The sequence below is a fragment of the Stenella coeruleoalba genome (genome assembly GCF_951394435.1).
Source record: "Stenella coeruleoalba genome assembly, chromosome: 17".
Taxonomy (NCBI): Eukaryota; Metazoa; Chordata; class Mammalia; order Artiodactyla; family Delphinidae; genus Stenella; species Stenella coeruleoalba.
The window spans coordinates 33797103-33821700 of NC_137163.1; the positions used below are offsets into that span (position 1 = coordinate 33797103).

General features: G+C 44.3%; 1 protein-coding gene across 7 annotated transcripts in view; it reads left to right on the plus strand.

The window, feature by feature from the left end:
- The first annotated feature begins 4503 nt into the window (after positions 1-4503).
- The window catches only part of NCALD (neurocalcin delta), a 430559-nt gene continuing 410464 nt past the window's right edge, over positions 4504-24598 (plus strand). For 2 of the 7 annotated variants that reach the window (XM_079901534.1, XM_079901526.1), the window contains exon 1: positions 9781-10020. The gene's annotated coding sequence lies outside the window, so the exon portion shown is untranslated. Of the gene's footprint in view, positions 4569-9780; positions 10021-24598 lie in introns of those variants that run through there. The other 5 variants (XM_079901529.1, XM_079901523.1, XM_079901525.1 and 2 more) reach the window with 4 other exon arrangements.

The following is a 24598-nucleotide window of genomic DNA, read 5'->3' on the forward strand; positions in this document are numbered from 1 at the left end:
TGGAGCAATGGCACCATTTTGAATTTTGATGGTGGTAATGGATTTATCAAAATTTGCCGAACTGTTCCTTTAAAAAGTGACTTTTACTGTACATATATTTAAAAAATAAATTTACAAAGAGCCTTCAATGGCTTTGTATTGTTCTTAGAGTAAATTCCAAACTAGAATAAATTTTGTGTTCTTTATCCTGACCTGCAAAGCAGTGCATGGCCTGGTCCTGCCACTCTCTGACCACATTGTCCCTCACTCTCCCCCTTGCCCGCTGTATTGAACTCATTTTATGCATCAACTCAATGGATGATGAGACACCAATTTCCTAGAGCAAATCCAGCAATGGTCTGTGCTATGACTGTGGTCATGGAGCCAGGTTGCTGCTACTTCTGTCACTACCTTGGGTTGAATCTCTCAAGTTGCTCTTGGTTACAGCCCAACAGTGCTGCACCTCCTGCCATATGCCTTTTGCCTTCCACCTTGGGACTTCCCTAGTCTGCCCAGACACCTATTTGGTGACCATTCACATGCAACCAGAAGTGCCAATCAGTTAACATTGAGCAATGAGAGAAAGGAGCCTGCAAATAAATGTTCTCTCTTTCTACCACACCAGAACTCTTTCCCCTGACCCCCGACAGATGTTTGAAGCTTCAGAAGCATTACACTGCTGCTCTGTAGACCAGAAATCAGCATCTTCCTTTTGAATCCTTCTTTAGCCTATCCACTGATACCTCCATGCCACCTCCTACAAATTCATGGTGCTTCCTGCCGACTCTGGCAACCATCACCAGCTGTGTAACACAACTCTTTGTAGTTGCTTTCCCTCTCTTCCTGACTCACTCCTCTTTTCTCTCCATCCTTTCCTGAGATTTCACTTCCCTATAGTCTTGTCACCTAACCATTTGCTTGGGCCTGTCTTTCTAGGTAGTTCAGCCAAAGACACCCAATAAGCTTCAGTCACGTTAGGTTTCTTTGTGTTCCCAGAATAAGCTGTGTATTTCTCCCCTCAAATTAGATCTTTGGCACTCTGTTTCCTCTGCCTGGCTCTTTCCCTAGTTGTTCCAGCTTATCACTCTATGTGAATTCTTGACATAGCACTCATTTGCTATGGATCTTATGTGCTCTATCTATGTATCTATCATCTGTCATCTATTTTCTATCTCATTAAGCTAGAAGCCCCACCAGAACATGAATCTTGTCTGCCTTGTTTAGCGCTATATCCTGAGAACCTAGAACAGTTTAAAGCACATTGGAGGCCCTTAGGAAATATTTGTGGAGTAGATGAATGAATGCATGCCACTATTGACCTAGCTAGCCCCAAATTTACACACTCAGTTGCTTCCTTGACAAAAAATTGCAATTAAGTGCCCAAAGTTGACCAAATGCCATGGTGAGAGTGGTCCCAGCACATTAAAACTCTGGAAGTGGGAGACTCTGACCATGGGCTCAAGGCCAGTTGTTTCAGCGTTCCCAGTTTCCAATATCACACCGTTAAAGAGCATTGTAAAAAGTAGGGTCCAATGTTTAGGCATAAATCTTGTGCCCTTGAATTAGGCAAAGCCTTTTAGATATAACACCAAAAGTCCAAGCAACAAAAGAAAACATAGATAATTCATGCTTCTTCAAAATGGAAAACTTTTTTCTTTCAAAGGAAATGGAAAGATAACCCACAGAATGGGAGGAATTATTTACAAAGTATATATCTGACTCATATCCAGATTATATAAAGAACACTTATACCTGAATAATAAATAATAATGAGTAAAAAAGACAAATAACTGACTTTAAAAAAATGGGTAAAGGATCTGAATAGACATTTCTGCAGAGAAGATAAGCACATGAGAAGATGACCAACATCATTAGCTGTTAGGAAAATGCAAATCAGAACCACAATGAGATACCACTTCATGGCCACTAGGATGGTATAAACTTGAAAAATGGCAAATAACAAGTGTTGGCAAGGATGTGGAGAAACTGGAACATTCACACACTGCTGGTGAGAATGTAAAATGGTACAGCTGCTTTGGAAACCAGTGTAGCAGTTCCTCAAAATGTCAAACTTAGAGTTACTATGTGACTCAGCAATTCCACTCCTAAATAGACACCCAAGAGAAATAAAAACATACATCCACACAATAAAGGCATACACAAATGTTCATAGCCACATTATTTATAATAGCCCCAAAGTGGAAACAACCCAAATGTTCATCAACTGAAAAATGGATGAACATAATATGATATATCTATGCCATGGGACATTATTTGTTCATAAAAAGGAATGAAGTACTGATGACATGGATGAACCTTGACAACATTATGCTAAGTGAAAGAAAGCAGTCACAAAATACTTCATATTGTATGAAGACTTCATTTATATGAAATGTACATAATAGGCAAATCTATAGAGAAAGTAGATTAGTGGTTGCCAGAGGCTGGGGGTTGGGAGAATAAAGGGAATGAGTGCTAATAAACACAGCATTTCTTTTGGGGGTGATCAAAATCAGTTCTAAAATTGATTGTGGTGATAGTTGTACAACTCTATGAATATACTAAAAACATCAAATTGGATACTTGAAATCGGTGAATTGTATGTATGAGTTATATTTTAACAAAGCTTTTTTTTTTTTTCTAAAAAGCAGAGATCATTAAAGCAAAATTAAAAAAATAAAAGTGGGTTTTTAAATCATTCTCTCTCAGAGACACCTCCACCCAAAGCACTGCCACCTTCTACTCACCAGGGTTCTTCCTGTAGTCTGTAGGCAATGACCAGGTCTAAACTGTGCAGGCCACAGGTGACAAAATGATGACCTAGGGACCCCTTGTGGCCTATAAACTCTTCTTTTTAAAAATATTTTTTTAATTAGTTACCAACATTTTAAAATTAAAAGAGTTCACATTAAATGTAGGTTTTTGGCTTCTCTGTGGAGGAAAAACAAAACAAAATGAAAAAATCCCCAACTTGAGTGGCCACACTGGATCTGCATTTCCCATGTGGAAAAATGAGACTGTGCTTTATGTCCTTGAAGTCCTTGCCAGTTTGGCCGTGTGCAACCAGGCTAAGTCACTTGTTATTTCTTTTTAATCCCTTAGGGACGTTTGAGGTTTGCAGCACCTGCTCAGACCTTTCCTTGCGTCAAAACTTTTTGGTTTGTCATCCCATTGCCTCAGGCTCAGTTTGATGATTGGCTAATCCCTGGGTTTCCAACCCTGGCTGCACATCAGAATCTCCTGGGGCCCTTGTAAAGCATCCCTAAGCAAGGCTGCACCCCAAGCAGTTAAATCAGAATCTATGGGTGTGGGGCGAGGCCTACCACTAAAAAACGAACAAAAAAATCTGACTCCCTAGGTGATTCCAAAGTGTACCCAGAGAGGCAAAAACACTGAGCTAATCTGCTAATCCAATCTGGAACAAATTTTAGTATCCCATAAATGGTTTAATGGCCTCTCAGATGTCTTTGGTTTTGTAAGCTTTGCCTGAAGGAGTAAATGATGTGGAAATGGAAGGCAGAACTAAGAACTAAGAGGATGGCTTTGGTCAGGGGAACATTTTCCGTGATTTTCAAATCAGAGTTGGCAGATGTATGAACCTAAATGTGACGGTCATTTCTACAACTACTAGTCATATTAAAAGATTTTGTAATCATTATAACAAGCATGGACAAGTCATGGTGCCTTTACAGCTTTACATGGTGCCTTTTTGTTATTTTTACCAGCAAGTTTTTTTAATCAATGAATTTGACTTGCTATTGAGATCTTCTGTGGGTTCTGGAAATGTTGCTGCAGTTGACAAGTATAGGAAGTTACAGTAGCTTTTTGAGAGGTCCTGAGTGGCCAACGCAGCAGGACAGGAACATGTGATGGCAGTCACTTGATAAATATTGGTTGAATAAATTGTCAAGACATTTGCCTCTTATCATCTCCAGTGGAGATGGAAGATTTGGTGACATTCTGCGGTGGGCTACAGGAGGTGGGGGAAACGAGGGGGGAAGAGATCCCTTAGATGTCCTTCTTCCCAGCTTTTTGCTAAGCTCTGGTAAAGAAAACACTGATGAGGCAAAGCAGCCCGTCCCTCCTTGCGGGCTCGTCCTTCCAAGACTCCCTTGAACTTCACTGCTGCGTAGCAGGGACCCCAGGATCTCCCAATCGAAGCCTGGAAGAAGGTGCTCTACGTTGAATCTGACCTTCCCACGACCCTAAACAAATGGCACCGCTTAGAAAGCAGCAGTGTAGACTGCCTAGAAGCCTGGCGGTGGGCTAGGACTAGCGTGTATAACGGGGATAATAAGCCTAGCGGCTGCACCAGCACAACATCGGGGTGTCCACTGCACCTGCAAACCGCGCGCGCGCCTCAGCTTGGCCCTCTGCACCCCAGCCGTCCGCCCACCCAGGAAAGGCTGCCTGCGGGGCCGCAGTGGGGAGGTGGGTCGGCGGCCGCGAGGGGGGGAGGCGGCGAGCCAGGCTGGGGAGGGGGGCGCGGCGGGCGGCTGTGCTGTCCCGGGGGAGGCGGGCGGAGGGAAGGCGCCGCCGCCGCCGCCGCCTCAGGCGCGGCGGCACAGACGCTGGGAGCGGCCGAGGCGGTGAGTCGCAGCGCCTTCCGTCCGCTTCTCCGGAGCGAGAGCGTAGTCGGAGTTGCAGCCTGGCGGGTGTGCGGGGGTGGTGGCACCGGGAGCGGCTGCTAGGGGGACCGGCGCGCTCGGGGCGCGGCGGGCGCAGGGGTGGGCGCGAGGAGCGCGCGGTCCCGGAGACCTGGTCCCCGCAGCCCTTCCCGGCTGCAGCTCATCCTGTCAATTCCTCCGTCCTTCCTTCAGTGCCTCTGAGGGAAAATAAAACAAAACCAAAGACCCTGAAGATGGTGGCAGAAAAAGAGAGCAACTTTGCAGAGGGACGCGCAGAGGCGCACAGGGCAGGCAGGTTGGGGCCGCGCTGGGTCGGAAGGGGACGTGCTGGGTCGGAAGGGGGCGTTGGTGCGCCTGGTGGCCCGGGACACCGGAAGCATCCCTCCCGGGGTCGGGGGAGGAGGTGGGGGTCGAGGGCACTCGCGGGTTCCCGGGCCTCAGAGTCGGCCCTCAGAGGCCGCAGGAGTAACTTGCGAGGGGTGGGCGCGTGGGGAGGGGGCTTTGGGAACCACCAACAGGCGCCAGTGGAACGCAGACGAGGAAGTGGTCTGCATTTTGGACTCAGGACTTGAAAGATTTGGGTCTCTTGCCCTCGGGAACTCGGGAAGGGGTGTGCTGGGGAGATGTGTTTGAGTGTTTTTCAGTGCATACCGATTTATTTTTAGCTCCCAGAGAAGCAGGATGTGCAAAGTGGGTTGGATCAGCCCGGGAGGGGCAGGAGGTCTCCTTGTCCGCAGGAAATAACACAAGTTTCTTGCTGCAGATGCTTGCTTTAACTCTCATGCCTGGAGAAAGAAGCCATTTGGTTCTCTGAAGGTCTCCCCGCCAGGGCCACTTTCTTCCTGCGGGTCTGAGGCTGCTGGCCAGGCGAACGTGCTTCTGTTAAGCGCTGGCCCCAAATAATGGTACACGTTCTGCTCTCTAGGGCAACTAGTGGGAAACACAGAGGTAGGGCTGCCAGGGTCTTGCTTGCTGAGAAGGATACCACACAGGCTTGCTCCAAGTTTTCCCAGTTCTGACTGATTTGAAAATAATAGACCTAAGCCTCTGGATTACCAAGAGCAGACTTTGCTGTCGGGGTTCCTCAGACCTGACTGGCAGTGCTTGTGAGGTTTTTCACTCCAAATGCGCCTGCAAGGACTGCAAAGGAGAAAGGGGTGGTGGGGTGATGGGGAGAGTGTGGGTGTATGGGGAATGCTGGTTGAGGGCTAAATATAGACTTGGGGATGGGGCTTCTTTCAGAAGTGGAGGCTCAAGAAGCTGAAATCCAAATGTTCAGGTACCCAAGCCAGGCCCCTGGAGATTGCCCTGGAGTCTCCCCCATTTCAACCACTCAGCGCCCATCTTGAATATCCACTCTCTGTGGGTGTGCTTAGGAGAGTGGGCTGTGAGGAGAGTGGACTCTGCAGCCAGACTGCTGGATGTGACTTCTGGTTGGGACACAAATAGCTCTCAGACCTTGGGCTCCTTAATCTCTCTGGGTTTCCTGATCTGTGGTTGACAATAGGTACCAAACTTATCTCAGGCTTGTTGTGAAGATAAAGTGAATTAATACACAAAAAGCACTTCACACAGTGCTTTGTCATTAGAAAGTGCTGCATAAATGTGAGCTCTTATTTTTGTTGTTGTTGATGTTTTCCCCCTTCTCTCATTTCCTGCTGTCACTGATTTAGTTCATAACCTCATCACTTCTTGCCTGAATTGCTCCAGTTGCCTTCACACTGGGCTCCTTGCTCCAAATCAGGACTCTCTTGCTCCAGTGGGTTCTCCAAACTGCAACTAGAATGCTTGTTTTGAAAATAAAAATCTAAGTCAGTCATTCGGCTTAGTTCCCTCAGAGGCTTTCTGTGGCTTTCAGGATAGAGTTTGGAATCCAAGGCCTTCATGACCCTACCCTGGTCTCCTTGCCAGCTTCATCTCCCAACTCCCTCCGCCCCCAAACCCCATGTGTAGCCTTTACTCAGGCCACTGAGTCTCAGCACCTGCCATCCTCCCATCCTTCCTTGTCTGGTCAACCCCTATGCATTCTTCCCTGCTCTGCTGCAGTGACACTGCCTTCCAGCAGACCTCCTGGTACTCATCACCGCCACAGCTGACTGAGCTGCCCTTGCTTCATGCTGGAATGTTACCCTGCACCTACCCCTTCTATCACTCTGCATTATCATCTGCAATTGTCTTTCCTACCTGCAAGTGCCTTGAGAGGTGGATTGGGATTATAAGTAATTGTTTATTGGATGAATGAATGAACATCAGTCAAGCAAAGTTCATTCCTTTCCACTAAAACCAGAAACAAGGAAAATAATAAAGAGGAGGACCAAACCAACTTTTATACATACTACTCTGCAATTAAAAAAAAAAAAGCTTTGGGAAATAAGGAATAAATAAGGAATCAAAGGTTGGCCAAAAGACATGTGGCACAGTCTCTTGGAACAATTTCAGAGGTGTTTTTTTAATTGTAAGGAGTTAGACTAACAATGGAGAAATGTAGTGATTTGAACTCTTGCTTTCCTCACATTGGCTGTGGGGAATGAGTGTGTTCGGCTGTCTGAGGGGCTGTGCGGTGAAATTGCTTCTGGAAGTAGAAGTGAAGGTCAGCACGTGCATGGGCTTTGTAGCTCTTCCTTGGATTGTAGCTTCCCCCAGAGTGTGGGTGTCAGCTTGCCCTGGGATTGGCGTGATAAGAACAGAAACTCTCCTGTCATCAAAGCTCCTCTGTACTTTTCAGGCAATTCAGTGTGTTCTGTGTGTGCACTTCTGACTGAGGTGGCATTTCCAAGTGCTCCAGTACTGAGCTCCCAGGAGTCCTGCAGAGGGAGATAAGATGGTGCCTGGATCTCTGGGACAGCCCCAGAGTCTGATTTCAAGGCTCCAGAGCAGGGGGTTTGGTAAGCTGAACGATCAAAAAATGCTTTTTAACATTTTTAAGGGGCTGAAAACACAACAAATCAAAACACAAAGAAGAATATACATTAGAGACCATGCCTAAAATACTTACTACACTGTACTTTACATAAAAACTGCCAACTGCTGTTCTGGAGCTAAGACAATTGGTTTCATTTTGCCTGTCATCTTTGACTGATTTGATTGGTAGTGGCTGCCTGGAGAGCTGGGTTGAAGAGGAATCCAAGGCTGGGTCCAGGCTCAGTAGGAACGAGTGCTGTGGTCAATTAGCGATGTCTGTCAGGGTTTGGGATTAGGCAATAATGACAGCCAGGCTTGGTCCTCACCGTCCCTCTGTCTCTATCACCATGATAGAATACCCCAGCATTCCTGAGTTCTACACTAGTCTAGGGCTTGGGCTTGGTTGCGGGTTTCATCCCTGAGCCATAGGCTAAGAAGTAGGAGCAAGGGTGTTTCTCCAGCACAACATTGTTATACTGTCACCAGGAGATTGGCCAATAGATTTTGGATTACAAAGCAATAGATGTCCACTATAGTAATGTCAGCATTCCCACTTAACAGATGACAGGCTTAGGGGCAGTCAATAACTTGTCCGTGGACACATGGCTAGCAAACAAAGGAGTTCTGATTTAAAACCCACAATTTATGCAATTAGTAGGATTGTTTGTCAAAAGAACAATTTAAAGTGAGTTTAGCGTGAGGTTCTACTCTTTTCATTTCTGAAAATATAGGTAACTAACTTCAAGAAATGTTAAGTACTGACTGGCTAGAAGACTTGGGAAAAAAAGAACATAGACTTCTTTGGCTAGATTTTTACTCACTTATTCAACCAATATTTTTGAGGATGTGCTCAACATTTTGTTAAGTTCTAGGGATTTGGATGAGTATGATCTAGTCCCTTGTCTTGAAGGAATTTGTATTCCAGCTTGAAAGTGCAAGACATAATTAGGGAACAGATTGCTGGAATGAGGGGTATATGGGGGAAGTGCAGGAGCTGAGCACCCTTGATGGAGACAGTGACCTTCCAGTTTGTGTATCCCCAGTGCGGTGCTTTGTGTAATAGGTGAGCAATTAATATTTCTTAAATACGTTTAAAAATTGTGGTTAAATATATATAGCATAAAGTTTACCATTTTAACCATTTTTAAGTGTGCTGTTTTGTGGCATTAAGTACGTTCACGTTGTTGTGCAACCGTCACCACCATCTATCTTCAGAACTTTTTCAATTTCCCAAACTGAAACTCCATACCCATTATACAAAAACTTTTAATTTCCTCGTGCCCACTAGACCCTGGCCACCACCATTCATTCTACTTTCTGTTTCTACGGATTTGACTACTCTGGGTACCTCATATAAGTGGAATCATACAATATTTGTCCTTATGTGACTAGCTTATTTCACTTAGCGTAATGTCTTCAAGGTTTATTCATATTGTAGCACGTGTCAGAATTTCCTTTCTTCTTAAAGCTAATATTCCATTGTATGCATATACCACATTTGTTTATCCGTTTATCTGTCGATGGACACCTGGGTTGCTTCTACTTTTTGGCTTTTTTTTTTTCTTTTTTCGGTACGCGGGCCTCTCACCGCTGCGGCCTCTTCCGTTGCGGAGCACAGGCTCCGGACGCGCAGGCTCAGCGGCCATGGCTCACGGGCCTAGCCGCTCCGCGGCATGTGGGATTTTCTCAAACCGGGGCACGAACCCGCGTCCTCTGCATTGGCAGGCGGACTCTCAACCACTGCGCCACCAGGGAAGCACAGTTATACCCTTTTGAGTGTGTTGTCTGCCTCCCTGTAGGACCGTGGCTGATAAACCTTTCATAGGGTTTATGCTCACAGCGGCATCACTCAAAATAGCCCGAAGGGATTCCCTGGTGGCGCAGTGGTTGAGAGTCCGCCTGCCGAGGCAGGGGACACGGGTTAGTGCCCCGGTACGGGAAGATCCCACATGCCGCGGAGAGGCTGGGCCCGTGAGCCATGGCCGCTGAGCCTGCTCGTCCGGAGCCTGTGCTCCGCAACGGGAGAGGCCGCAGCAGTGAGAGGCCCGTGTACCACACACACACACACACAAAAAGGGTACAACTGAAGAAAGTTTAATGAAAAGACTATACTAGTTCTCGCTTATCCTCAGTTTTGCTTTCTAAGGTTTCATTTACCATGGTCCGAAAATAAGTGGAAGATCTGGAAATAAACAATTCAAATCGTGCGCCATTTTGAGTAGTGATGAAATCTCGCGTTAGTTTGCTCCGCCCCGCCCAAGACGGAATCGTCTTTTTGTCCAGCGTATCCTGCCCGTTAGTCATTTAGTAGATCCACTTCCGTGGTATTTTAGTTCTTGTATTCAAGTTATCCTTATTTTACTTAATAACGGCCCAGAAGCGCAAGGGTAGTGATGCTGGGAATTCTCATATGCCAAAGAGAAGCTGTAAAGTGCTTACTTTAAGTGAAAAGGTGAAAGCTCTCAACGAGGGAAGAAAACAAAGCCTTATGCTGAGGTTGCTGAGATTTACGGTAAGAACGAATCCTCTATCCGTGAAATTGTGAAGAAGGAAAAAGAAATATGTGCTGTGCTAGTTTTGCTATCATATCTCAAACTGCAAAAGTTACAGCCCCTAACCTCGGCCCTGCGACCCTCACGGACGGTGTCCCTGTTGGGCTCCAAGAAGGCGTGAGTCCCCCTTGAAATGCTGTGCAAAATTTGTGCATGGGTGCATTTTTTTCTGAAGAAAAAAAAAAAGTTACGGCCCCAGTGAATGATAAATGCTTAGTTAAGATGGAAAAGGCGTTACATTTGTACAATTAAGATATTTTGAGAGAGGGAAAGAGATCACATTCACATAACTTTTATTACAGTATATTGCTATAACTGTTCAATTTTGTTATTGTTGTTAATCTCTAACTGTGTCTAACTTATTAATTAAGCTTTACCATAGCTACATATGTATAGGAAAAATCATAGTATATATAGGGTTCAGCACTATCTGTGGTTTCAGGCATCCACTGGGGGGCTGGGAATGTGTTCCCCATGGATAATGGGGGACTACCATATTCATAAAGTTGTGGGCAAATTAAGGGAAGTCACCCACACTGGCTAGATGAGTGTGCAGTCCTGAAAGGGTGACATGAAAGAGCAGTTTCTGGAATTGCCCTTCAGTAGAAGAATACAGCTACTGCCTAGGTATGGTCTGGCCGGGAGGCACCAGGTGAGTAAGTCCCCAGCCACTCTTTTCTCCCCCCCTCTAATCTGCTGGTGTCTTCCAATTGGCCAAATCAACCAGAAGCCAGAGGGCAAGAAATGCAGGGACTACCTTTTTTTCTATAGAAGTCAGCCTCCCAGGGCTGAGAGCAGGGTGGAGAAGGGAGGAGGTTGGATCTGGAGGGCAAAGCAGAGAGAATCCGGCAAGAGGGAGCCTTACGATTATCCTTTACAGGTAAGAGAACTAAAGCATCAAGAGGTTGAGTGACCTACCCTAGATCAGTAGCTAGTAAGTTGTGGAGCTGGGATTTGAACCCAGGAACATTTCTTCTGTACATCTAGTTGGATCTGGAATGTTAGGTTTTTCAGAAACCTGTGTGTTTTGATTCTTTGGTAGTAACCTGATTTGTGCAAACTTAGCTAGGCTGTCAAAATTTAGAGTAAGTGACTGCTCAGAAATCACCCCCCCCCTTTTCTCTAAATAACAGTGTGTATTTTTTTTTTTAATATTTTTTGGCTGCGTCGGGTCTTAGTTGTGGCACGCCGGATCTTTCATTGTGGTGCACGGGCTCTTTGTTCGTTGCTGTGAGTAGCCGGGCTTCTGTAGTTGTAGCACGTGGGCTCCAGAGCACATGGACTCTGTAGTTGCGGCACATGGGCTCTCTAGTTGTGTCGTGCGGGCTTAGTTGCCCTGCGGCATCCCCTGCATTGCAAGATGGATTCTTAACCACTGGACCACCAGGGAAGTCCCAACAACAGGCATTTTTTAGATATGTTTCATAGCTGATTGGTTATGTTTCAATAAAAAAATCTTTTTTGTATAGTTGATGATATGTCCGTGAAACACACGTGAGAAAGCTGTAAGTTTGTTTTGTTTTTAGTTCAAAGTTTCAAAAGAGTTTATAGCATAACCTGGCTGCTTAAACATTAATGAGACTTGGCCACCTTGGAAGGAGAAGAGTGTTGAGGACAAAGGAGATGGTAGTTCCCTCCCTGCTATTCTGGCTGGGGGGAATGCACAGGGCGGGGTCTAGTGTGTGGGAGGTGGAGCTCATTTCCCCTGAGGCATGACATGAGGGGCTCTGTAGCCAGAAGAAGCTCTGTGGGAGCCTGATTATTATGGTCTCCAAATACATGTAGTACTGCATTGCGGAAAAGACCTATTCTGGGGACAGAACTAGGCTCACTGTGAAAGCAGAAGGGCTGCTTTGGAAGGCGTCATATTTTCCATTCCCTGAGAGGTGAAGCTGAGGCCACAGGTGAGAGATGTGGCTGAGGGCTTGTATTAGTTTCCTGTGGCCTCTACAACAAATACCACAAACTGGGTGGCTGAAAATAACAGAAATTTATTTTCTCACGATTTTGGAGGCCAGAAGTCTGAAATCAAGTTAACAGCAGGGCCAGGCTTTTTCCAGAGGCTCTGGAGGAGAATTCTTTGCTTGCTTCTCCTAGTTTCTGGTGGCTATCAGCATTTCTGGGCTTGAGGCTGCATCACTCCCACTCTTGCATCCTCCTCTCCTCTGTGTGTACCTTATAAGGACAACTGTCATTGGATTTAGGGCTCACCTGGATAATAATTCTAGATAATTTTCCCCCCAGTTTTATTGAGAAAGGCTGACATACATCGCTATAAGTTTAAGGTGTACAGCATGATGTTTTGATTTACATGTAGTGTGAAATGATTACCACAAAGGTTCAGCTAACATCCATCGTCTCATATTTATACAGTAAACAGAGAAGAAACACAAAAAGAAAAAAAAATGTTTCCTCTTGTGATGAGAACTCTTAGGATTTATTCTCTTAACATCTTTCCCATACATCACACAGAAGTGTTAACTATAACATCATATTGTACGTTCCGTCCCTACTGCTTATGTATCTTATAACTGAAGTTTGTACCTTTTGACCATCTTCCTCCAATTCCTTCTTCTCCTGTCCTCTGCCTCTGGTAACAAGAAGTCTGATCTCTTTTTCTATGAGTTTGGTGGGGTTCTTAAAATTTGTTTGTTTTTAGATTCCACATATAAGTGATATATAATGCTTGTCTTTCTCTGTCTGACTTATTTCATTTAGCATGATGCCTTCAGGGTCCATCCATGTTGTTACTAATGGTAGGATTTTCTCATTGTTTTATGGCTGAATAACATTCCACTGTGTATATATACCACAGCTTTATCCATTCATCATCAGTGGACACTTACGTTGTTCCTATGTCTTGGCTATTGTAAATAATGCTGCTATGAACATGGGGTTGCAGATATCTTTTTGAGTTAGTGTTTTCATTTCCTTTGTATATATTCCCAGAAATGAAATTGCTGGACCATATGGTAGTTCTATTTTTAATTTTTTGAGGATCTTCCATACTGTTTTTCATAGTGGCTGTACCAATTTACAATCCCACCAACAGTGCACAGGGGTTTCCTTTTCTTCACATCCACACTGGCATTTGTGATCTCTTGTCTTTCTAACAATGATCATTCTAACAGTGGTGAGGTGCTATCTCGTTGTGGTTTTAAGTTGCATTTTACAGGATGGTCTTATTTCAAGATCCTCAACTTAATTATATCTGCAAAGACCCTTTGTTCAAATAAGATCATATTTGCCTGTTCCTGGGTTTAGGATGCAGACATATCTTTTTTGGGGCCACCATTCAACCCACAACAGAGCTCATGAGTGTACACCGCAGTCCTTGATCCTGTGATTCTGTCATGATGCCCATAGATTTGATTTACCACCTGGGCTATAGGTTCCTTGATAGAGTATAGGTCTTGTACGTGCTTTTGATTTGATCTATTGAAATTTTATTTTAACTTTAAATGACAAACAAACAAAATTCTTAGAATCTGCCATCCCTTATTTCTGAAATGAAGGGGTGAGTGAAAAAGGCTGTCAAAAACCAGTTCGGTCTCTGCCTTGCTGGAAGTTTTCTGTGCTTTGCTTTGTCCCGTGCTTGGAGGAAATGAATGGGAGAAGGGCAGTCACTGCTCCTGTTCTGGCTTCTCACCTGGGGTTGCTAGATGCTTTTAAAACTGTAATTACTCAGAGGAAGGCTAAAGATGTTAGAGTCTTTCAGGAAAATGAAGCAGAAGCAGTAAAGTCTCAAGTTTTAGTCCTTCAGAAAGCATTGGCTTAGAAATATGGTTTGTAAATGTTACCAGCCTATCAACAAGGCTTTTATGCGTGTGTTTTCAATAATGAGTCCCAAACTGGGGCCTGTGTACATCAGGCACACAAGACAAGGTCAAGGGTAGCTTTGGCAGTTACCTGGCTAATTTGATGGCTGCAACTCATCAAGTGGAATATATCAAGAGAGTCCACCCCAGGGTGTAAATTATTCTGTTTGTCTGTGTTGATCACATTAACTGGGTAAGAGCCAACATCCGTTCCCTCTGTGCTATGGAGAGGCAGTTGTAATTAAGGTCCATTTCTCTCCAGGGGCCAGCTAATTTTGGTTTCTCAGCCACTTTGCAGTTTGACTTCAAAAGGGAAAGAGGAAAGAAAAAAAAAAGGTAAAATGTCCCTTCACTTTATTATGTTATATATTCTGCTATAACATTGTTACTCTGGTTAATATTAACTTTGGGTCTGTTTGCTTTGAATAGTATACGTGGCATACGGTGATGCTTAGAAAATTTAGTCTCACCAGCTGAAGAAAATGGTTTGCCTTGCACAAGACTGGCTACATAATTTAGGAGGCCCAGTGCAAAATGAAAATGTGAGGCCCCTGTTAAAAAAGTTATTAAGAATTTCAAGATGGTGTCAGTGAGCATTAGATCAAGCAGGAAGCCCTTCTGAACATAGTGCCTTGTGTAACTGCACAGGTCACTTGCCCATGAAGCTGGCCTTGGAGTCACATAGATGCTGAGGATGGCGTCTTCTGACTTACTGGCATCTTCTTGACCCCCAAAGAGCGACTAGGCCAGTTTCCTGTGCTGCAGTTGAAGCACACTCTTCTGTAGGGACAAGGACAGCGAGCAGGCTGGCCATCTCTTGTTGTGTCCTCCGTGTCTCTTTCCTCCCTTATCCACGTGGCTCTGTGCCCTGAGAGGCTGATCTCTACCATCAGCATCAATGTCCATCTTTGTCTTCTGATTTCTAGTGTAATTCAGCCTATGGTGGGTCCAGCCATTGTTGGGAGGGTGGGAGGAGAGTGAGGTAGGGTAGTTATTTCCTCCGTGCCCTCCTGCTGGGTTGGATGTTGCAGGCTGGCTTGTCTGTTGCCCGAAGGCCACAGCTCCATCCAGGCATCCTCTGCCTGCAGCCATCCTCTCTGCATTCCTTTAGCCACTCCTTCCCCTCTAGCCCTCAGGCCTAGGGTGGTAATGCTCCCTGATGTTGTGAGCGGAGCCTTCACTGCTTTCCTAAACCCCTCATTGCCGTCTTCTCACTAGCCTCGATCCTCAGTAGGATCACAGAGACCTCTGGGGCTTGCCTGGGCCCTAACAGATCTGGCAACCCTCTGCCAGAGCTTGACCACAGCTTGCACTGCTACAGAGCTGAAAGAGCAGCTGATGGCTCTGCTAACGTGTGACTGCTGCACCAACTCCTGGAGAAGCTGGCAGTCAGGAAGCAGTGTGTCCACACCGCAGTGGTGGAGAACGTGTGCTTGGAGTTGGGCATTTGAATTCTCCGGCATGACTTTGGGTGAGTCATCTCATCTGCAAAATGAGCATAATGATAGTTCGTCGCTTCTGGGGTTGTTTTGAGCATGAACTGACGTCATGTGGGCATCATGCTTGGCACAGTGCCTGCTATGCAGTAAGTGCTTGTAAAGCCTGGTGGCATTTGCCATTAGTTCTCTGTAGTGCCCCACTTGAGGGGATACACTGTCTCCTTTGTCTCTGATCTGAACCAAGGCACTTACAGCCTAGAGTACACCAATGATTATCAGGTTTTCATTATTTCACTGTCGTTTTGGGTGTTATTTTTGTCTATTCAACGAGATTGTAGTGTTTTGGAGATCAGATATTCTATCTTCAGAATTGTCTTGGTGCTAACCTAAGTTCCCAACCTAGTAGCTAGCACATCATTAAGCGGATAAGAAATATGTCTTGGCTAAATATAGTGACCACATAATTTATTGTTCACACCAGGACACTTTTGAGTGTGAAGGAGGAGAGCTTTTTAATGATTATAACAAAACAACAGGCACAAACACGGATGTCCTAGGCAATCCAGGTGAAGAGCGACATATGGTCCCCCTAGTTAAGTGGGACTTAAGATAGTTTTCCAAATGTGTTTTAAAGTTTGCCAGGCTACCCTTTTTTGTATTAGTCTGCCTTTGTTTTATTAGATAAAAACTTGAGATTTCAACAACATAGAAAAAATATGTTTAACACTCCTAGCAGATTCTTGACCCAAATTTGAGGCAATAGGTCAGGGTTTCTTATACAAATAGAGACCTACTTTTATACCTTATTACCCTTCTTTATACTGGGCACCTGCTTACAAAACTTTCTCCTGTACCTACCTTTCCCCCACTATTTAGTCTCCTAGTTTTCGTCCTCTTCTTGCAATAGTGATCATTTATGTTCAGAAGATGGCAAAATAGATTCATATACATATATTTTTCCAAACATCTCTGTCTTTGTATTTCTGGTTGCCTAGGTGACATTTCCAAGAGAATGTGTGCAAATCTGCTATTATTAAAGTGGAGATAACATGGCATCTATTTTTAGGCCCTTCTATACCTTTCTTTTTCCCCACCAGACCGGGTAATCGGTTTATTTTTTCTGTTTTCATTATTGGAAGGCCATGTATAGCTTCCTTCCTCTAGTTCTAATTTGAGGATTGATTAACTTTTTGAAAATTGACATAATAATTCAGTAACTTCTTCATTCAGCATTACTATTGATCGTCTCTTTTTAATTTAATTTAATTTATTTATTTTTGGCTGCGTTGGGTCTTTGTTGCTGCGCGCGGGCTTTCTCTAGTTGCGGCGAGCAGGGGCTACTCTTCATTGCGGTGCATGGGTTTCTCATTGCAGTGGCTTCTCTTGTTGCCGAGCACGGGCTCTGGGCGCGTGGGCTTCAGTAGTTGGGGCTCATGGGCTCTAGAGCGCAGGCTCAGTAGTTGAGACACATGGGCTTAGCTGCTCCATGGCATGTGGGATCTTCCCGGACCAGGGCTCGAATCCGTGTCCCCTGCATTGGCAGGCGGATTCTTAACCATTGCGCCACCAGGAAAGTCCCTGATGATCTCTTTGATTAGTGGATACCAGTTGTTTTTCCTAAATGTTGTCCAAGCCAAGCTTGGGCGTGGATTTTTTTTTTTGCGGTACGCGGGCCTCTCACTGTTGTGGCCTCTCCCGTCGCGGAGCACAGGCTCCAGACGCGCAGGTCCAGCGGCCATGGCTCACGGGCCCAGCCGCTCCACGGCACGTGGGATCCTCCCAGACCGGGGCACGAACCCGCGTCCCCTGCATCGGCAGGTGGACTCTCAACCACTGCATCACCAGGGAAGCCTGAGCGTGGATAATTTCGGTAGGAGGAAAAAGGGGTGCAGAGGCAATCTGTAGATCCAGAGTGGAAAGAGCACATCTCCTCTGGAGCTGGATTAACCTGGCTTCAGTCTTAGTGCTGCTGCTTAGTAGCTGTGTGAGCTCCTGGAACTTGCATCTTCAGGTGACATGTGGACAATACATGGACCTGCTTCATGGGGCTGCTGTGAAGGTTGAGAAGGTTAGGTGGGCGCGAGGTGCAGCATCTCACATAGAGAACTCCTGCTGCTGCTGGAGCTGCTCTTTAATATCCAAGGTACAATTGTACCACCTTCATTTCATACAAGAAGTTGCCAATACTTGAATTTACTAAAGAGATAAATTCGAGGGATCATTTTCTTTGCTACAATTTTTTTGTTTTAATAAGCTTTTCAGAGAATTTCTTTCAATGGTGAACACACCACTGGGTGTACTTTTAGTAGTTTTGAAATTAAAAATCTCTAATTTACCCCACACTTTTAGGAACATAACTGTAGTATTGTTACCCATAATTCAAAGGCAGCCAGTGTTAATAATTGGGTTTTTACATAATTTACCATTTATGTAATGGTATATATGATATATATCTCTGTAGTGCTATGTAAGGGATTTTGAATGTTTATCTCATTGTTGTATGCACTTGAAGGGGAAATATTTAGCCTAATTCAGTATTAGGGTCCGGAATACTGCCCATAGGGATCCGAGATTATTAATTTGGATTTTATGGCAAGGTTGCGAGGAGGGATGGACTTTAATCTGTTGTTATTTAAAATTGTTTAATATTGGAGTGTTAACGTGGCTGGGGTTCCTTTGGTTCTCACTCTTTTGCATTGTCATTTTATTTTAATAAATAGATTTATCATTTATCACTCAGATTTATCAGATTTGGCGAATGAGGCAGATGGCTGCATCATTGCCCTGGAGTTTGTCTTGCTGCCCTTGAAGATAGAGGAAGGGGGGAGGAAGCGATGTACAGACAGACAGAAAGACACACACAACACACACACACACACACACACACACACGCGCGCACACATTTTCTTTAGGCTTGTGACCTAAAATTTCTAATAGGATATTTAAAGTAAGAGCTCTTTGATGGAATTTTGCTCTGTGACTGGTCGGAAGGGGAGGATCGGGATGTGGGAAGTCTGTGATGTTGAGTTCCCACCACCTCACCCTTTGGAAGACATGACAGCCTTTTCCATGTGAGACCAAAAGGCAAGCAGTGAGAATCAGAAGTCAATTCTGGCCTCTGAAGTTTCTTGGGAAAGCAACAGGAAGACTGTGCCTTCTATTTTTCTAATCCAGACACTTAAAGAATATGTTCCCCAGAGCTTGGGTGCCGTTTCCTTCATACCCTAATCCTCACCATTATAAAAGTAAGGCATTATCATGAAATAAAATGTGAACATTATGGAAAACTAGAAAGAAAAAATAATCCAAATATTCAAAGGCAAACAAGGTTAATATTTGGAACATTTCATTATTTTTATGAGAGATTTTTTTCTTAGCTACATAGTTATATTTATATATAATTTAAAAATTATTTTTCATTTAACTGTACTGCAAGCTGTAATATTGTGATATAATAAGAAATATATATTTGGTCTTTGCCCCCAGTTGCTGGCACAGAGCTCCTAAAACCCTTGGAGTTTCTAGTGATAGGGATAAGAGGAGCATCTTCTGTTATTCATAATGTGCCCTTTTCAGCCATATCTGAATTTATGCTAATTAAGTGACTCTTGTAAGATAGAGGGTTGGAATTTTTAGTCCCTCCCCCCCACTCCGTCTCCCCCAATCCTCCAGGGAGGGAAGAGGGGCTGGGGATTGAATTCAGTCACCAAAGGCCAATGATTTAATCAACACATGCCTACATAATGGAACTGTCATAAAAATCCTAAGTAATAGGGTTTGGAGACCTTCCAGGTTGCCAAACACATCAAAGTGCTGGGAGGGTGGCACGCTTGGAGAGAGCATGGAAGCTCTATGCCCCTTCCCCCATACCTGGCTGTATGCATCTCTTCCAACTGGCCTTCCTGAGTTGTATCTTTCTGTAACAGTTTGATACTCTACTAAGTAAACTATTTTCTTGAGTTCTATGAGCTGTTCTAGCAAATTATTGAACCTGAGGAGGGGGTCTCAGGAACCCCCAATCTGTAGCTGATTGGTCAGAAGTACAGGTGACAACCTAGGACTTGGAACTGGTGTCTGAAGTGGACAGCAGTCTTGTGGGACTGAGCCCTTAACCTGAGGGGTCTGCATTAACGCCAGGTAGTTAGTAGTAAGAATGGAGTTATAGGACACCCAGTTGGTGCCCAGAGAGTTAGAGAATTGGTTGGTGTGGAAAAAACCCTTGTGCATTGGTGTCAGAAGTGAAGGATTGAGAGTAAAAGAAATGGAAGTTTTTACTTTAAAGGACTTTTCCATTTTATTTTATATTCTTTGTAGATAATATGTAATTGGGCATAAACGAATCCATTGACTGGATATACCTCAGGTTACTTAGCCATTCCATGATTGGTCATTTGATAACAGATCTAAATAATTTTTTTGCTATTATCATTTTTGTACAGTAACTTTTACTTTATGCAAGATTATATCCTAGGATATATTTCTAGTGGATTTAATAGATTGACGTTTTGAACATTTAAAAAGGTAAAAGATGTCCTAGCACTCTTTATTGAATGGTGTTTTTCATTTTTTTAACTTTCCATAAAGCAAGTGTCTTTTCTTATTTGTGCATTTTTTTCCCAACTTAAAACAGTGGTATTATAATCAGAAGGGTCTTTTCTAAGGGAAAGAAGATTTTGCATTTACGTGGTAGTTCCACTGAGAGTAACTTGGTCCCCTTGGATCCTAGATCTTTGCCTTGTAACTTGACCATCACGATGCTGCTCGTGAGTGTAGTCTGAGCAGCCCCTAATGATTTCTCATCCATCTCTGCTGCATTGCCCTGAGGTGTAGGGCCACAAATATAATCTTGTGTTACAGGTGAAGAAGCCAAGCAAATCTCAAAGACTCATTCAGGGTTATTCCTGCTTTCCAGTCTGGTGGTTGATTCTTTTATATTATTCTATCTCTTGTTTTGCTCTTCCTTCTGATTTCCTTTTAAAGTGATAAATTTATCTTTGAAACTTCAGGTCTAGTTTGATCACCATGTAGGGAACCTGAGGAAGGTCATAATGATAGTTTTGCTTAGAAATGAGGGCTCTTCCAGGACCATAATTATTATTAATATTATTTTTGAAAAAAACATTTGTTGCATGTCTACTCTGTCCAAGGCAATATGCCAGATGTTGTGGGAAATACAAGGTGAATAAAACACTCTTCCTTTCCTCAATGGTTTTACACCCATTTCTTTAGCATTGTTTTAGTTACTTTTATTAAGTTGCATTCTCTACTAAAGGGTATCAATATTTTGTGTTGCGCTTGCTCCACAGTCTGGAAACCCCAGGGGGTGATGTTTTTTTCTATCCAGCAAGTCTTGTGAGTCGAGTGCATTGGATATTGTACCCTAGTCAAAGCACTACTGTGAGGTACTTTAAAACACTTGAGGACTTGACTGATGCATATTTTATCAGCTAAGATGGGTCTGGAGATCTGCAGCATCTGTGTTACACTTTTCCGTCCCAGCTTCTCTTCCTTTGAGCACTTAGGTTACTCATTTGGTCAACCAGGATCTAAAAATAAAGCTAGAAACTTTGAGAGGTTTTTTTTTTCCCCCTTGGCTGATTGATGTGTGTTTTTGTGTCTCCCAAACTGTGCTGTGTTACTATTTACTTTTACATTATGTATAGCACTTAGCAACCAACAGTGGAAATGAAAGTTAAGAGCACAGGCAGTCCTGGCTGAGCTGGAGGAACTGGCCAGCTGAAGCCTTAGAGAATTCTCCTTCCCTCCCGCATTCCTGCACTCTGTGGCCCTGGGGTCTGCCTTGCCAGCCTCAAGTTCCTGCTTTTGCCTTCTCTACTGGTGGCCAAGTGAGGACCACAAGGAGGGACAGGAAGGACCCCTCCTGCCCCTACCCTAACCCCTCTTGGTTCCCTTGTCTGGTCACCGTGGGTGAGGCGAGTCTCTTCACCCCAGGAAGGCAGGCCTTGGCCATCACTGACATCTTGGCACTGGTGACAGTGCTGTAGGGTCAGAAGCACTGTGTCTTATTTGGAGTTCTGAATGCATTTCCAAAAAGGAAGGTACGAGTTGTGTCTGGAGTGTGCAGGGCCCATAGGACAAAATTCTGTGATTCTTAAGGAAATCTGAGGTGAGGATGGCTCTTTTAGAGTGACATAAGTCAGTGCTTAGAACATTGTTCTTGGGGGAGAATACTTTCTAGATTCTAAGAATTCCAGGTTAGGAAGAAACTTAGAACATGATCAGCCTGTAAGTTGAGGGACTGGCTTTAAGTTCAAAAAGTGGCTTATCCCGGCATGGGAGTGGCCCCTTGCTTGAAACATTGGAGTGTGTTAGCCCTTCTCTCCCCCAGCCCTCTTCTGTAGCTGTCAGAATATATTAGTCTTCCAATTTTTAGAGTAGTAATTGCACTAAAAAACTTACATCCTGATTCTACCAAAATGAGGCAGGGAGAAAGACCTCGGGAATATAGATTTAATTCCTTGATTATTGCCTTTTCGCAAAGAATACAAAACCAAATACACCAGGGCCTTTGGGGAAGGCCCTTATTTTTTTCCTAAAGAAATAAAATTTCTGTTCCTTTCTCAGGACTCCTGTATGCTTCTCATTCGTTTTTTTTTTTTTCTCTCGTGGTACGCGGGCCTCTCACTGTTGTGGCCTCTCCCGTTGCGGAGCACAGGCTCCGGACGCGCAGGCTCAGCGGCCATGGCTCACGGGCCCAGCTGCTCCGCGGCATGTGGGATCTTCCCGGACCGGGGCACGAACCCGTGTCCCCTGCATCAGCAGGCGGACTCTCAACCACTGCACCACCAGGGAAGCCCAGCTTCTCATTCTTAATACATTTTGGAGAACAGATTTGAAGAATATTTCTGTGAATCTTTTTTTCCGGGGAAATAGAGAATTTTTGTTTTCTAAAGAGGTTCTTTGAAATGTGTTTTTTTTATCACCTTTCTGTAGCAAAATCCATTTTGTTTTTTTAAAGGCTGGAAAGCATAGATCAGCAGTTCGGAATGATTAAACAATACTTACTTGGAAAGGAACAAAATCTGTCCAGTTGCTTGTGTAATTTTCACAGAAGGGACAAAACAGTTACAGAGTAAAACCCCCCAGCCTGTAGGTGAATTTTTTTTCCGACCTCAGAAGGGGTGGGCCCACTCGGAACAGGAAGTAATCACAGGCCAGCGGTTTGAGTAATGAGAGAAGGCTCTGGATTTGGCTTAGCTGTTTTCTTCATCCTGAAAGCCAGGGCAGTCTACAGACACTCTCCTACTTCTTCAGCATTGGTATCTTTTCCTGGCACACGCAGTGTACATGGGCACCTGCCTGACAAGAACAAGGAGCCACAGGAATAGCTAGAGCTGTAGAATGCATTGGAAGAGGAGGCTAAGCTTCGAGCAGTTGCAGACGGAGGAAGAGGAGTCTGGGAAGTTGGCATATCAGCCCTGGTACAAGGAATGACCTGGTCCCGAGGGGTCAGCATGGGACCCAAGAGGAGCAGGGCACATTACAGGATAAAGACAGGGACGGGGTGTCCACTTTCACGTGCTACCCATGGCTCAGGTTTTCCCGTTAAAGAGGATTTTTCCCTGTAGTTATATCCATAGGCTGACAGTACTGTATGTATTGTTTAAGACTATATTTTTGTTTAAGTTAATCACTTAATAAATTGTTGCATTAGTTTGGGCCCTCTCAGTGGCCAAGGACTAGGATGTCACTCAAATGAGTTTAAGTACAAGGAGCTCATTGTAACAATGACTACTTCTATTGTTACGTTGTTCTGAGTATATTGTCACATGGACTCTTCTGTCCTGCTCCAGGTAGAGTGTTATTAACCCCACTCTACTGAGGAGGAGCAGCCTTAGAGAATGTGTCCTAAGCATGTGGGTGGTCAGTGGGAATCCGGACTCACACCCAGGTGGTCACTTGGGAGCCATAGTCTCTAACCACTCTACTGCGCTGCCCCTTCAAAGGATTCTGAGCCTGTGAAACAAAGAACAGCTGGGTCTCATGGAGCCCAAAACAAAGGACTTTAAAATTAGGAATGGAGTCATTACCTTTCTCAGAGGTCATGTGGTCTCGCTCAGTGGGCCCCTCCCTTTTTCTCTCCTGCCTTCTTCTGTTGCTTCATTTTACATATGGTCCCTGAATGGCCAGCCCATAAGGCTGCAGCCTGGGACCTCAGTATCTTCTGGCTCAAACTTGTAACTGAGAGTTTCCTATTGGTCTAGTTCATTGAGCCAGGCTACACAGCCATTAGAGCCTGGCTAGGAAAAAGATTAGCTGCCTTTGGGTTGGCTGTTCATCCCAGGTCCTTTGGTGGTTGCCTCATGCACGGACTTCTCCAGCACCATTCTCCCAAGCAGGGGATTGTGGGCAAGACTTAGGAAGTTGTTCAGAGCAGGAAATTAACATCTGGTATAAGCTCATATTATACTTGAATACTTTTAAAGTTAAATAACACATTTGCTATCTTTATAAAGTCTCAAGTATCTATATCTGTTAAGACTCTTCAGGTTGTGAATGATAGAAACTGAATTTCAAGGAACTTAGAAAAATATCAAATTTAATTGGCTCTTTTTTTGTTGTTTTTTGAAGATGGCTACCCCAAATTTATTAAAGATAACTCTCCTAGAATTGAAAATAAAATAGATGCAACATATGACTAACCTGGCAAGTTTTTCTATTCTAGAAGTACTGTTTTTAAAAACTTTTAAGGTTGACTGTCATCTAAATAAATCATTAATTGGTTCTTGTAACTGCGTAGGCAGAAGCTTGGCTGGATCCAGATCTTAAACAATAACCTCGGAAATCAGACTCTTGCCATCGCTTGGCTCTGCATTCATCTGAATTGGTTTCATCCTCAGGCAGGCCCTCCCTTCATGACCTCAAGACACCACTGGAAGCTCCAGGCTTATCTGTTAGCCGAGCTGCCCCGTGGAGAGCTTCTCTTTCTCAGTAGTACCAGCAGAATTCCCAGGTTTGATTCTCATTGCTCTGGATTGCCAGCCTCTCAACCAAACATGGCAGCCAGGCTGCTTGGTCAGGCCTGGGTCACTGCCCACCCCTGGAGAGGGGTTAAACCACCTCTTTATTAAAACACATGGACAGGGTATAGGGGAGTATAGTCTCCAGAGACAATTGGGGTGTTAGTACCTGAAGAAATGGGAATGGATGCTGTCCAGACAAAAATAACCCATGTCCACGTTGGAACATTTTCAGGTATATCATAAATAACTGGATATCCATAATCAAGATTTTGGGGCTCAGGGTAAGCAGTCTGGGTC